The following is a 16409-nucleotide window of genomic DNA, read 5'->3' as shown; positions in this document are numbered from 1 at the left end:
CCTGGCATGTGCACTCATGAGCACATTCGTCACCCTGCTTTTATAATCAGGACAGTGCTAGATTGCTAGATCCAAAGAGATGCTGGATAAATTTTCCAGCAAAAGATAAATTATAGGAATGTAACAATCCCCTAAAAACTATTTTTCCTTTGTTAATCATTATTAACATGCTTATTCATGCAAACCACTGTGGCAAACAGCGACAGCCAATACCACCTTGACTTCTGTCAAAAGTCCAGTCTATAACTGGTTTCTCCTGACTTCTAGCTTTTTAGCAAAAGGAAAAAAAATTGTAACATGTGCTTGAACTTCCAATTAATAAATGTCCAGGGGTTATTTTGAATGACAACTTTGCTAATAAGTGTCCAGGGGTTAATCTGAATGACAGTTTTGCCATTCGGCAGAAACTTCAAATAAGCCCAGTGTTGCAAAGCCAATCCTTACATCAGCTCATGGTCAGAGTACCAACATGGGAATACTTTTTTCTAGCCACACACTGGGGGCTGGCACTAAAACCACTGACAACAAATGGTAAGAAGAATATGGTATACATAGCTGACAATCTTTGGGAGTCTGCTGGGACCCGTTTGCATAAAGGAGCAGTGTACTGGGATTTTGTATTCAATCAACCCCATGGTCAAGAGGGAAAAGAGCTGGTCAAAAACTGAGAACTGGACCTAATGCTTAGGACACAAATAGGGACAAGAGCACAAGTTAAACTCAAGCATAACATTTTAAAAAGTTCAAGTTAAATGAAACGATGTCTGGGAAATGCTTCAAAAGTATCTGAGGGCAGATGTGTGTGTGTGGGGAGAGGGGATTATATATGAAAGCAGATGACTATGAGTTAATAACTGTTGAAGCTGAGTGATGGGCACTTGAGGGTTCAATAGATTTTCTATTTTTGCATATGTTTGAAAACTTTCATAATAAAGAGTTAAATGAAATAAAACAAAATAAAAAGTTTAAGTTACCAAGTTCTAACCTTCTTGGATCTATAAATCAGAGGGCCACTGTAGGCTAAACATTCTTATTCTAGATTCTTCACTCATGTTTATCTTCTGTTTACATCATCCACGAGATGGAACACAAAGAAAAGAAAAAAAAATTTGCTCAAATTATATACTCTCATTCAGTAATTCAATTACACAATTTTTCTACCAACCTCCTAACTTTAAGGATTAAAAACAACTAGAATAGGAAAAGGAGAAAAGAAGATGGCATTGAAATAATGTAAAAGCAGCCTGATATATTAGTCAGAAGACCTGGGCTCTCCTCTGAAATCCGTTTTTTCTTAGCCATATAGAACTAGATAAATCACTGAGCACTGATTCCCTCATTCATAAAAGAGGGATAGTGATAATCAAACTCTTTTCCACATGTAATTAGAGTAGAAATTATGAGATGTAAGACTGGAGAGAAAATGCAAAAGATAAAGGAACACCAAGTTCTCTTTCACAGTGCTGCTGCGACAATCAAGTGGATAACATGCTCAAGGACTTCTAAAGCTCACAGGCCTGTGGCAACTGTCAGACACTGGCTGTTGCTCATCCTGCAACTTCACCTCTTGCTTGGCACTCCTCCCATGAAGCTGGTCCCCTGCAGGATCACCCCACATCTGCACCAGGTACCTCCACACCTGGCCTCTGCTTATGCTGCCGCCTCTTGTGCCAGAACCCTTTCTCTTTTTCTTACAGGCCTCCTCAGTGCTCTATTTCCAAATCCCTCCCCACAAAATCAATTGTTCCCTCTTCTGTAACTTCAAGCACTTGGCAAAAACACACTGGTTTGCACGCTCATGCACTGTACTGTGGTTAGCTTACCCCACTAAACTATAAGCTTCTTTAAAGCACAAATTAAAACACACTCATCATCTATGTAGTGGGTCTTTATTATCAGATAAAATACACTAAGGAATTTACAGATGAATAAGCACCTAATGAAATCTCTCTTAAATCTCCTTAAAATACCCACAGAATGATCTGAAACAAAGCAAACTGCTCAACAAATAACATCAAAAATGAAACAAGGAACTACACACAAATAAGAACAAAGTAATCTAGAAGCCATGAAAAAATTCTGCAGTCCCAATCATTATCCCAACAGGATTTTTTTTAACTGAATCTACAAAATTCATTGCAGATGGGAAAAATAGTTTTTCCAAGACTTTGGAAAGAGCCATAGGATAGTAAGGTATCAACAAAAGTATTTTAACTGTTATGATTCTAATAGTAATCACTGGAACAAAATAGAAGATCTAGAAAAAAAAATAGCCTCAACTATGTATACAAGTTTAAAATGCATCAAAAGCAAACATCACAAAATAGTCACAAAATATTATTTAATTTGTGGTACTGGGTTCCCTTATCCACACTTCCGCACTCACCCTGCTTCATCTATGGCCACCCTCTATTCATATTCTGATGCCTCACAAATCTATCTGCAATCAAAACTTCTATGCCAAATCCCACGACCTCATCATTCAAAGGCCAAGGGACAAACTCTATCTGGATGTTCCGCTGGACATGTCAAATTCAAATAACATCAAATGGAACAAATCTTTCATAGAAAATCGATTCACCTCTTCAGTTTCCTCTGCTGGTAAATGAACCACTTCCTCCCAAATGCCCAAGCTAAAAATCTGGGAGCCTTTATGTGGTTTCTCCCTTAACCTCTCCATTGGTAACCAGTAGAGTCCTGTCAATTCTTCCTCCTTCCTACCTCTTAAATCTATTCTCCTCCCTTTTCTTCCCCTGCTGGTATGGCTCTAATCCTCACCCTCATCTTATTCTCCAGAATAACTCCACAACCTCCTGACTGATACTCTCTGACTTCCTTTAATCAGTTCATTCACTATCCTGTTTCAGGAGTGATCTTTCTAAAATGTAAACATACTTATGACACTCTCCGCTTAAAACCCTTCAATGACTTTCTACTTCTTTCAGAAAAAAATCCTCACCATAACATGTAAGGCCCTTCATGATCCAGCCCCTGCCGGCCCCTCAGCCTCTTCTTTAATCACGTCCCATCCCCAGCACCCCTGTCCTGCACTCTCACTCGACGCTGCTTCTAGCTTGAACAACCTGCAGCACCTCTTACTCGTAACTCCCACTCACCCTTCAATATTGTTTCAATACTATCCCCTCTAGGAAGCTTTCCTGACAGCTCTCTGCCTTGTACGACACAGCTGTCCTTCCTAGCGCCGTTGCACTTAACCCATATCATATTTCTCCTTATATAATTTGTCTTTTTTTTTTCAGTAGGTTGTAAGTTCTTTGAAAGTAGGAGCTTTTTTTTTTTTTTTAACAGAGGGGATAGAACCCAGGACCACGTGCATGCTAAGCATGAGCTCTATTACTGAGCTATTACCCTGCCCACCATGAAAGTAGGGACTTTTGAATGAGTTAATGGATTCTTGATTCCAATAAGTTAATGTAACTAGATTCTGTAAGTGTGATTAGTTGTGAATTCTTGGAAGGTACTGACTATACTTTATTTTTTTCAGTTTTCCCCTTAGCATATAACATAAAATGCTATATGTATACTCAGCGCTCAAATTGAGTGATTCCACTAAAACTTTCATTCTCACTAAATCTCCAGACAGTGAACACTTTCCTATTAGAATACTGTCTTTTCCTCCTGAATCCTGTGTTAAAATATGGTTTGACTATATTCAGAAAAACTAAAGTACAAAGTTCACCTCTTGTTTTTTCCCCCTGACCCTTGCTTTTCTAAACCTACTTTCTTTATTAATCAGTCTATTTCATCTGTCTCTATCATTTCATATTCTCATCGATGAATAAATCAGAATCTTATTTTTTCATACTTAGACTCACTGCAACAAATCAAAAGGTAAAGTAACATTTCTGTCCTAGAATCATTTTACATGTGAGGAAACTGAAGCTCAGAAAAAACCAAGTAACTCATTAAAGGCATCGATATTTGGCAAATTGTTAACCAAGTTGGAACCCAGGTCTGACTAAAACTATGAGGGCTACCTCATGGTGCTTCGCAGACATTTGGCTTGGCATGAACAAAAAGCTACGTATGAAACACATATGTTGCAAATGAAGTGAATTTAAACTGCCACTGTTACAAGTCTTTTGTTAGCATATGGTTTTAAAAATGTACGCAGCTTTTGAATTATCCAATTTCAATCATCTTACATCAAATCAGAATGATAGAAAGCTCTAAAGTCATGTATGCTTTCTGCTTTATTTGCATAAATGAGCAGCATGTATTTCTGCACACTTTCTGCAAGTTCCTGCTGATTTCATCTAGATGGGATTAAGAATGGAGAGCTAGATCTGGTCCTAAAAGACAACAGACATAAATGGAGGCTAGAAACTAGCATGTCAAGTAGCTCTATCTTTCCTGTGATTTTTTGTTTTGTTTTGTTTTAATCAGTTTAGCTTTGCTTTAGCACAGTCACTCTCAAACGTAACTAAGCTTCTGTCATGAGAAGTTATGTCTCTAACACAAAGTTACTCAGAGCTGGAATTCTGTGATCATCTCTATAAAAAGCTAGGTATCAAATCTTTGATCAGAAACCACACTATAACAATCTCTATGGGAAAAACAGAACTTTGCCTTTACAGTTTTATCTTCCTGTACCTTACGAAGGATTATGTAGTATAGAGTGTGTACAACCGCATATTGTTATTTTTCCAGAGTAGACATTTTCCTTCAGATCAATGATAAATGGATAAAATGCAATTCCTAGTAACAAATACCTAAAATATGGAGAATTCTTGCTGTGAAACCTTACTCCTACACTTCAATTAAACAAATGTTTACTGAGCATATAAATGAGTATGATTCATCATTTGCCGTCAAAGAGCTAGCAACTTAGGGAGAAAAGACAAGAAACTATATACTACATGATGAGATTATGAGAAGATCATACAAAAGTATGAAAAAAGAATACAAGTTTTTCAAGAAAGGATCACATCCATGGGCTCATAAAAAGCTATACAAAGAAAATGACAAAATGAATCTTAGAAGATAAGCAGGACACTCACTGTGGGAGTGAGAGAAGAGTGTTTTGAGCAGAGAAAGTAAGAAAACAAGAACCCTCAATGTGGAAGAGGACAGCACATATTCAGAAAATATTAAATAATCAGCTTAACCAGACGGTAGGAGAACAGCAGCAAAGAAAACCAGAAAAACAGAAATGTATAAACTTGAAGCTGTCAGTAACCTAAAAAAGTGCTAAAATCTAATGCATGAAACTCTTCTATTACATAACTGTAACAAAGAGTGGAGGAAGCACATCCAGGATGGAAGAGTAAGGACCTCTAAACGTCTGATTCTTCCATAAAAATAATGAGAACACTAGCAAAAGTCAACTTTTTCAGAAATCTGAAAATTAACCAAAGGTTTGCAACAATCCAAGGAACATTTATTCATGAAAAACAGCTGACTTACAGTAAGCAAAGCAAGCTTTACGGCACTTCAGTTTGCCGTATTTCCCTCTCCCCAGCTCCAAAGAAGCCTTGGAAACCAACAATCTGCAAACGTCGTAGCTGTAAGTAACAGCCACCCAGTAGCTACTTCAGGGAGCAGAAGAGGTTAGGCGCTCCCCGTAAAACTACATCTCCAAAGAACTGTCACTATTTAACCTGTTTAGCAGCTCACTGGAAAAGCGCCATTTTCAGGGCTTATCTTTACTGGGCGTGAATCAGAGCGCCCTCAATGTGAACAATTCTATCCTCAGGCATTTATTAAAATAATAATTTTTTTCATGCCACAGCTGTCTGCAGTGGCAGTAATAGCTGGGGCAAACAATACACTGATCCAAAAACTTAAAAGATAAAACTGAGGAATGAGAGGTATATAGAGGGTTTAGAAAAGCTCCAACATATCCTTAGGAATCTAGAAGGCATGCACATGCCCAGGAAAGACCTAGGAAGCTCCTATTCTCTCACTTTTGGCTGACCTTGATGTTCTATACAAGCAGGAAGTAAAAGCTAAGGCACATGAAGTGAATGAGTGTATGAAGAGAGCCACCACACACACACACACACACACACACACACACACACACAGAGCGCCTCAACAAGGCTGGGAGACTTATAGATTTAAAACATTTAAGGAAATCTGTCCAATCATTAGCTAACCACTAAGCTAACCAAGCAGAGACTTCAGCAGCTACACAGAACAAAGAGCACAGACTACAGAATTAGTCCCAAAAAGTAATAAAACAAGCAGCAACAACAACAAACCCTGGGAGAGAGGGTGACATCCAGAGTAGCTACATTATATTATTCAAAATTTTCATTTTTCAACAAAAACTATGAGACACACAAAGAAACAAGAGAGTATATACACGGGGGAAATAGGTAGTCAACAGAAACTATCCCTGAAGAAGACAAGATGTTGGACTTACTAGACAGAGACTTTAAATCAGCTATTGTAAATATGTTCAAAGGACTAAAGGAAACCATGTCTAAAGAATTAAAAGGAATTATGAGAATGATTTCTCACCAAATAGGGAATATCAATAGAGAAAAATTATTTTTTTAAAAAAAGAACTAAATAGGAATTCTAGAGTTGAAAAGTACAATAATTAAAATGAAAACTTCACTAGAGCAGCTCAACAGCAGACATAAGCTACTAGAAGAATCTGCAAACTTAAAGACAGACTGATTTTCCAGTCTGAAGAATTAGAAAGAAAAAAGGATGAACAAAAATGAACTCAGCCTCAGATCTATGGGATATCATCAAACACACCAAAATATGAAGAATACAAGGTATATAGAGGGTTTAGAAAAGCTCCAATATACCCTTAGGAATCTAGAAGGCATGCACAAATACAGGAGGAGACAAATACAGGGAAAAAAATAGATTTATATAAATAAGGGCTGGAAACATCCTGAATTCAATGAAATACATTAATCTAAACATCCAAGGAACTAGATAAATATCAAGTAGGGTAAATCAGAGAGATGTATAGCTAGACACATTATAATCAAACTGTCAGAAGCCAAAGAGGGTTTTAAAGGTACCAAGAAAAAAGTGACTCATCATATATCAAATCTTCAATAAGTGTGTGTGTGTGGTGGCTCTCTTCATGCACCAGCAGCTGACTTATCAAAATCACTGAGGCCAGACACAGTAGGATGACATATTCACAGTAATAAAAGAAGACTATCAATCAAAAATTCTATATGCAGCAAAACTATCCTTCAAAAGCTTCAAAAGATGAAGGAGAAATTAAAACATCCCCAGTAAACAAAACTTGAGAATTCATCACTAGAAGGGCTGCTGCACAAGAAATAAAGGGTCTTTAATGCTGAAATGAAGACATTAGACAGTAACCCAAATCCACATGAAGAAATAAACAGCACCAATAAACTACCCAAAAAGCCAGTATAAACAGACTTTATTTGTACCTCTTTTCCTATCTGAATTAAAAGACAACTTCATAAAGCAATAATTATAAAACTGTTAATGGGATTTTAATGTAAGATATGCAATCTGAATGACAATAAGAACACAAAGAAGGGGGAAATGAACAGAACTCCATTAAAACAAAGTTTTTGCATACTACTGAAATTAAGTTGGTATCAATCCAAAATAGACTGCTCTAAGATATTAACTTATTGTAAATAAATATTGTAATCACCAGGAAAATAAAGAAAATTATGATAAAGGAAATAACAAGCTAATTAAAATCTATACTGGAAAATATTTAATACAAAAAAGGCAGTAATGGAAAAAAAAAAACCAAAAAAAGTCATAAGACATACAGAAAACAAATAGCAAAATGTAAAATATTTATCCTAATATACTAGAAATTATATTAAATGTAAATGGATTAAATAATCAAGAGGTGAGGACTGGCAGAATGGACCAAAATCAAACGAAAAAAATCATCCTAATACATGTTTTCTACAAGACATATTTTCAATTAAAAGACTAAATGGGCTGAAAGCAAAAGGAGAGGAACAACATCATGCAAATAGTAACCAAAAGACTCTGGAGTAGTTACACTAAAATCAGATACACTGCATTATAAGATAAAATTTGTTACTAGAAACAAGGAACATTTTATAATTATAAAATGGCAAGTTCATCAAGAAGATACAACAATTATAAATATATATGCATGCACCTAATAACAGCACTCCCAAATACAAGAAGCAACAACTGACAGAACTGAGGAGAAATAGACAATTGAACAATAATAGTTAAGAGACTTCAAAACTCTACTTTCAATACAGATAAAACAACCAGACAAAAGATCAGCAAGGAAATAGAAGACTTGAACAACACTACAAACCAACTAGATCTAGCAAACATCTATAAAACAGTCCAAGCAACAACAGCAGATTATATATTGTTTTCAAGTGCACATGTAACATTCCCTAAAACAGGCCATAAAAGAAGTCTCAGTAAATTTAAAGGACTGAAATCATACAAAGTATATTCTCCAACAGCAAAATGAAATTAGAAAACAGTAACAGGAAAAAAGTTTGGGAATTCTTAAAGATGTGAAAATAAACACTACTCCCCTAAACAACCAATGAGCCAAAGAAGAAATCATAAGGGAAGTTAGAAAATACTTCGAGATAAAAACAAAAAACTTATGGGATGTAACCAAAGTAGCAGGAGTCATGCTATGAGGAAAATTTATAGCTATAAACACCTATATTTAAAAAAGGAAATCAAGTCAACATGTTATATATCTTAAATTTACACAATACTATCTGTCAATTATATCTGAATTTCTTAATAAATGTCTATTTTTTAATATTAAAAAGATATCAAATCAACAACCTAACTGTCCACTTTAGAGAAAGAAGAACTAAACCCAAAGCCAGGAGACATTAGGAAATAATTAGACAACAGTGAAATAAATACAGTACAGAAAAAAATAGAGAAAATCAACAAAACAAAGAGTTGGTTTTTTGAAAAGATCAACAGAATTGACAATCATTTAGCTTGACTGAGCAAGAATAAAAGAGAGAAGACTCAAATTACTAAGATCAGTAATTACTACCAACTTTACATAAATAAAAATGATTATAAAGAATTATGGGGAACACTATAAACAACTGTAATCTAACAAATTTTAAAACCTAGATAAAATGAACAAATTCCTAGAAGACATAAACTACTAAAATCAATGCAAAAAGAAGTAATTTGAATAAAGCTATAACAAGTAAAGAAACTGAATTAGTAATCAAAAACTACTACATAAAGAAAAGCCCAGGACCAGATGGCTTCACTGGTGAATCCTACCAAACATTAAGAATGAACACTAACACTTAACAAATTCTTCCAAAATACAGAAGAGATGGTAACACTTTTCAACTCATTCCATGAAGCCAGTTTTCCTGATTCTAAAACCAGATGAAGATGAATAATTCAACAAGAAAAGAAAACCACAAACAAATATTTATTATATAAATGCAAAAATCCTCAACAAAATACCAGTAAACCAAACACAGCAACATATATAAACACATATCATGACCAAGTTTGGTGCATCCAGCCATGCAAAGTTATTTCAATATATGAAAATCAATTAACATCATACAACATATTAATAGAATAAAAGACCAAAAATCACATAATTTCAATAGGCACTGAAAAAGCATCTGACAAAATCCAACATCCCTTCACGATAAACACAATCAATAAACTAGAAATAAAACATCATTAACCTGAAAAAGGACACCTAAGAAAATCCACAGCTGATTTCATATATAACGCTTCCCTCTAAGATCAAGAACAAGACAGGATATCCACTCTCACTATTTCTATTCAGTATCATACAGGAGATTCTAGTCAGGGCAATTATGCAAGAAAAATAAATGAAGAAGCATCCGGATTGGAAGGAAGAAGTAAGACTATCATTCTTCAGAAATGATATAGCATGCATATATAAAATCCCAATAAATCTCTAAAAAATTCTCAGAACTATTAAATGAGTTCAGTATGGTGTTAAGACACAAGACTAATATAAAGAATTCAGTTATATTTCTATAAACTATCAATGACAATCCAAAACAAAATTGAGAAAAGAATTCCATTTATAAAGCACCAAAAGAATAAAACCTTAAGGTATAAATTTAACCCCCAAAAAAGGCAAAACTTATATGCTGAAAACTAGAAAACACTCCTGAAATAAGTTAAAGATCTAAATAAATGAAAAGACATTACATGCTCATGAATTGAAAAACTAATACTGATAAGATGGCAATATTCCCCAAACCGAGCTACAAGTTCAATGCAATCCCTATCAAAATTCCAACTAGACAAGGGTGCCAAGACAATTTAAAGGGGGGAAAAATAGTTTTTCAACATATGGCGCTGAGACAACTAAGTATCAGCAAAAAATGAGGTTGGACCCTATCTCATACTATATACATAATTTGCAAAAATGGATTAAAGATCTAAATGTGAGAGCTGAAACTATAAAACCCATGGGAGAAAACATAGGAGTAAGTCTTCATGATTGTGAATCAGGCAATAGTTTCTTAAATACGAAACCTAAAGCACAAGCAACAAAAGAAAAAAATAGACAAATAGGAATTCATCAAAATTGAAAATCTTTGTGCCATCAAGAAAGTGAAAAGATATCTACAGAACGGGAGATTTATAGCTGCAAATTGTACCTGAGTAGGGTCTAATATACAGAATATACAAAGAAATCTTACAACTCAACAACAGGAAGACAAATAATTCAATTTAAAAATGGGAAAAGGAATAAGATTTCTCCAAAGATATACAAATAGCCAAAAAGCACATGAAAAAATGCTCAACATCATTAGCCATCAGGGAAATGCAATCAAAACTACAATAAGATACTACTTCACCCTCATTAGGATGGCTAGAATCTGAAGGTCAGATAATAACAAGTGTCAGCAAGAAGGTAGAAAAATTGGAATCCTCAAACATTGTTGACAAAATGTAAAATAAATATGAAAAGGAATATATATATGTATGTATAACTGAATCACTGTACTGTACACCAGAAATTAATAACATTGTAAACCGACTATACTTCAATTGAAAAAAAAAAAAAAAGTAAAATAGAGCAGCCATCTTGGAAAACAGTCTGGCAGTTCCTCAAAATGTTAGACCTAGACTTCTAGTTATCATATGACCCAGAAATTCCACTCCTAGGTATATATCCAAGAAAAATGAAACATGTCCATGCAAAAACTTGTATACAAATGTTCACAACAGCATTATTCATTAACAGCCAAAACGTACAAACAACCCAAACATTCACCAACTGATCAGTACATAAGTAATGTCTATGCACAAAACAGAATATTATTCTTCAAGAAAAAGACACAAAATACTGATACAGTCGACAACATGGAAGAACCCTGAAAACATGCTAAGTGAAAGAAACCAGTAACAAAGGACTACTTCTTTTTCAATTACATTTACATGAAATGTCCAGAATAGGCAAATCTATAGAGAGAAAAAACAGATTAGCAGTTGTCTAGGGATGGAGGGGATGACAAGTGGGAGAGCTGGGGGTGACAGGTATGGAGTGTGCAGTTTCTTGAAAATGTTCTAAAATTGACTGTAGTAAGGGTTACACAAATATAAATACACAATAAATATACTAAAAAAAAATTTACACCTTAAATGAGTGAATGTAAATTATAGCTCAATAAAGCCGCTACCAAAAAAAAAGAAAGCAGGCTGGGACCTACACACTAAATTGCTCAGGGTGACTGCTAACTAAAATAGATTTTTTTTTAATTAAAGTATAATTGACTTACAATATGATATTAAGTTCAGGCATACAATATTGATTTGATATTTTTATACATTACAAAATGATCACCACCATAAGTCTAGTCACCAACTGTCACCATACAAAGTTATTACAATATTATTGACTATATTCCCTATGCTGTACATTATACCTCCATGACTTATTTATTTTATAACTGGAAGTTTATAATTCTTAATTTCCTTAACCTATAAAAGATTTAAATAGGATCCAGAGTCTCCTAACAAAATATCAAAAAATGTCCAGGATACAATCAAAAGTCACTAATCATACTAAGAACCAGGAAAATCACAACCTGAATGAATGAAGAAAATTAACATATGGTAACACCAAGATGGATCAGATGTTCAAATTATCTAATGAGAATTTTAAAGCAGCCATCATGCTTTAATGAGCAATGAGATATACTCTTGAAACAAATGACAAAACAGAAAATCTTACCAAAGGAAGAGAAGATACAGAAAAAACCAAATGGAAGTTACAGAACTGAAAAACATGGTAACAAAACAAAAGCTCACTGGATGGGCTCAAGAGCAGAATGATTTTGACAGAAGAATGAGTGAACCTGAAAATGAAAGCACAACAATGTGAACTACCCAATCTGAACAAGAGAAAAAAGCTATCTTAAAGAAAAAACAAAACAAAAAAAAGCCTTATGCCTGTAGGACAATAACAAAAGACCTAACATTCTGTATCATCAGAGTCACAGAAAGAATAGAGTGGGGCTGAAAAGTTATTCTAAGAAACAGCTGAAAAATCCCAAATTTGGCAAATGACATTAACCTACAATTCAAGAAGCTAACAGAATTCCAAATAGGATATATACCCAAAGAAATCCATGCCAAGACATATCATAATCAAATTTATGAAGACTGAAGACAAAGAAAAAGCCTTTAAAGCAGCCAGGGAGAAACGATACATTACTTATAAGGAAACACAAATTCCAATAACAAAATGCTTCTCATCTGAAATCATGGAGGTCTGAAGGAAGTGGCACATTTTTCAAACGCTGAAAGTAAAAACTGTCAACCACAAATTCTATAAAGAGAACAGCTAACAAAATCTTAAGAACACTAAAAAACAACAACAACAACAAAAGGCAAACAACTCCACAGTTTATATCTTAGCTGTGAGGAATTATAAAATATGTTGATATCAACATATGAACAATTACTGGTTTCTCCTATAACAGTAATTAAATATTTGAGAATTACCCATCCCTATCACCAATGCGATTCACATAGGTAGATGCGTTAATGCATATTCCCCTCTTCCTTAATTCTCTTAGTTCAAAAGTAATAGTTTGGGGATGGGGGTGGGGAGCACAGTGGTAGAGCACATGCTAAGCATGCATGAGGTCCTGGGTTCAATTCCCATAATCGCCATTAAAAAAAATAGTTCTACCACTGTTCATGATTTTTTAATCAGTTTGACAGTGTTTGTTCTAGTTAAAGATTCCAAAGCTTATAAGCCTAAAATCAGAGTTATTTATTTTTAAAAGATACAAGATATATGTGCCTCAGTCGTATGAAATAAGATATATTTTAAACAGTATCTGCTAAAAAGGAAGTCTGAATGAACCTCTATAACCCTATTGTACAAAACAGAAAGACAGACACAAAAAATAAATTTACAGTTACCAAAGGGGAAAGGTTCAGGGAGGGATAAATTAGGAGTTTGAGATTATCAGACACAAACTACCATATATAAAATAGATAAACAGCAAGATCCTACTCCATAGCACAGGGAACTACATTTAATATCTTGTAATAACCTATAATGAAAAGGAATAGGGAATATACATGTATGTACAACTGAATCACTATGCTGTACACCAGAAACTAACAACATTGTAAATCAACTATACTTCAAAAAAAATTTTTTTAATATTGTCATAGCTAAACTATCTTAAAAGCCAAAGCATAAAGAGCAAATAATATTTCTATTAATCCACTCTAATTTATAAAGAGTGTGTGTGTGTTTAAAAGAAGAATGACTGTGCAAGTATGACTAGTGACCTGTTAAGCAGCAAAAGAGAAACAGCTGGTCAGCTTGCAAAACTGTGAATTCAAGATCTGTTTTACATTATTTACCAACCGATTTACTTAATCAATTTTTATCAGGTTTCTAAAATATACCAAGTACTGTGCAAGGCAGTGACGAAAAAATAAATAAGACATTGTGATATTATAAGATTATTATAGAATAGTATATTCATCCCTGGATCCTGGCACAGAGCTCCTAAAACCCTTGGAATTTCTTGATAGGGGTGAGTGGAACATTCTTTGTTATTTATAATAAGGCCCTTTCAACCATGTCTGGGAAGTTGGGGGCTGGTTGCCAGAGGAACCAACCTCTGACCTCTAGGAAGGGGAAAGAAGCTATAGATTGAGGTAATCACCAGCGGCCAGTCATTTAATCAAGTGTGCCTCTATAATGAAGCCTCCATAAAAACCCTAAATAAAGGGGTTCAGAGAGCTTCCAGGTTGGTGAGCACACTGAGGTGCTGGGAGGATGGTGAGCCCCAGAGAAGGCATGGAAACTCAGGGAAGATTCATGCCCCTTCCCACATACCTTGCCCTATGCATCTCTTCCATTTGGTTGTTTCTGAGTTATAGCCTTTATAATAAATGGGTAATGGTAAGTAAAGAGCTTTCCTGAGTTCTGTGAGCTATTCTAGCAAATTACTGACCTGAAGAGGGAGTTGTGGGAAGCCCCAATTTATAGCCAATTGGTCAGAAGTCCAGGTCACAACCTGGGACTTGTGATTGGTGTCTGAAGTCAGGCGGAGTCTTGTGGGACTGAGTCCCTAATCTGTGGGGTCTGCACTAACTCCAAGCAGTTAGTGTAATAATTAAGTTAAATTGTAGAACACCCAGTTGTCCGGAGAGTTGCGGAACTGTTTAATATGAGGGGAAAACCTACATATTTGGTGGCAGAAGTGTTGTGAATAGTGTGAGAAACAGCAGTTTACCTTTAGGCATAATCCCAGACCTCAAGCAACTCTTAGTCATGAGTCGTGAGAAATAAGTTAAATAAAATGTGGTAAGTGTAATAGGTACATGTACAAAGTATTAGGAAAGTAAGCAACTAACCATGCCAAAAAAAGTGCCATTTATGCTGATTTTTAAAGAATGAGTTAAATGCTATACATAGTTCCTCAGGGTTCCCACTCCCTCTTCCAGCTCTCAGCCCAGTTCTCAGCCTGAGCTGCATATCACTGCCACATGAGAAGTATTTTTTAAATGAAAAGGTCTGGCCTCACACCAGACCAACTGAATCAGAATTTCTGTGGTTAAAGCTCCCCAGGTGGTTTTAAAGTAGGGCTTGGATGGATGTGCTTGAGGCAGCTGAGTAAGTAGAGAAAAGAGAAAGGAAAAAAATAATCAAGTTTGAAGTACCAAGTGTCCAAGTATAGCTATCTAAAAGGCAGATGAAAATAAGAAACACCTGAAGTTCAAGAAAAATGGGAACTGAAAACACATCTTTGAAAACCATAAATATACAGGTGCTTCTTGAAGCCATGAAGGGAAGTGTAATCACCCCAGGAAGAGGACAGAGGAAAGAAGAGAAAATGAAATCCTAATGAATACCACATTAATCTGAGGGGGAAAAGAGGGAAGCATTAAGGGAAGGTTTTTGTTTTTGTTTGTTTTGGATGGTGAAAATGTGAGCATGTGTGCAGGCTGAGGGGGAGAAAAATGAGAAAATAGAATATCAGAGATGTTAGCCTCAGAAAGGAGGACCCTCTTTCTCTGATAAAAGGAAAGGAGAACAGAAATCAGATAGGTACAAGCACACAGAAAAATGACAGTCCCTTAAGAGTTCACGGCTGATGACCACCAATTCTGTGAAGCAGGAGGCAAAATTAGCAACGTATATAAGTCACGAGTAGGACAAAGAGAGGAAAATGGTAAAAATCTATAAACAGCCATTTAGGTTTGGGTACACAAGAGAAACCTAGGGAGTAGGTCAAAGTGTCTCCAGACAGTGTGAGTAAAGTTGGAATCCAAAAGTTTAGAATAGGACCAGCAGCTCGGTTACATGATTTCCTCCAGCCTGCTCTGGAGATCCCAGGAGCAGAAAAAGCCAACTGTTTGATTCATCCAGGCTTGGAAACCATCTGAGCAAATGTGGCAATAATGGCTTCAGGCCAGTAAATCGCTTTTATAATTTTTAAAAGTCAAACTTATTTTACTCTTCTAAAAAACTGACTATAATTACTTTCCCTGATAGCCAGAAAGACAAAGGCGGGTGCAAGAGAATTCCTCTTTCACTCTTAGAGAACTCGTCAGAACTTTCAGTCCTAAGCATTTCTAATCCCTTCAACAGCTCATTCCAAGAAATCTGTATCTGATTCTTCCAGGCTCTCAAAGGATGAAAATACACTAGAGGACTGGACTATCCAGGTGGGAGATAAACACATGAAACACCTCTTATATACAATGCTATTTCAACTAGGAGGTAGAGGTATTTCCTAAAAGTGAAGGTTCAACAAACACTGAAGATGGAGAGGGGGAATTAAGGGAACAATTATATTGCAAAGATCGTTAAGAATCCTTTACAAAGCCAATTAATATAAAACAAAACAGGACACAAAGATAGCAGAATTCAGTTCTTCGGGATGAATGCAGTTGAGCAAATA

The 16409-nt window shown here is 35.3% G+C and overlaps 1 protein-coding gene across 2 annotated transcripts in view; it reads right to left on the bottom strand.

Moving 5' to 3' along the window:
* The window catches only part of TPST1 (tyrosylprotein sulfotransferase 1), a 69823-nt gene that overhangs the window by 52184 nt on the left and 1230 nt on the right, over positions 1-16409 (bottom strand). The window lies entirely within an intron of this gene.

The sequence above is a fragment of the Vicugna pacos genome, chromosome 18 (assembly GCF_048564905.1).
Source record: "Vicugna pacos chromosome 18, VicPac4, whole genome shotgun sequence".
NCBI classification, from domain to species: Eukaryota; Metazoa; Chordata; class Mammalia; order Artiodactyla; family Camelidae; genus Vicugna; species Vicugna pacos.
This window is presented reverse-complemented; position numbering and strand designations above follow the sequence as displayed.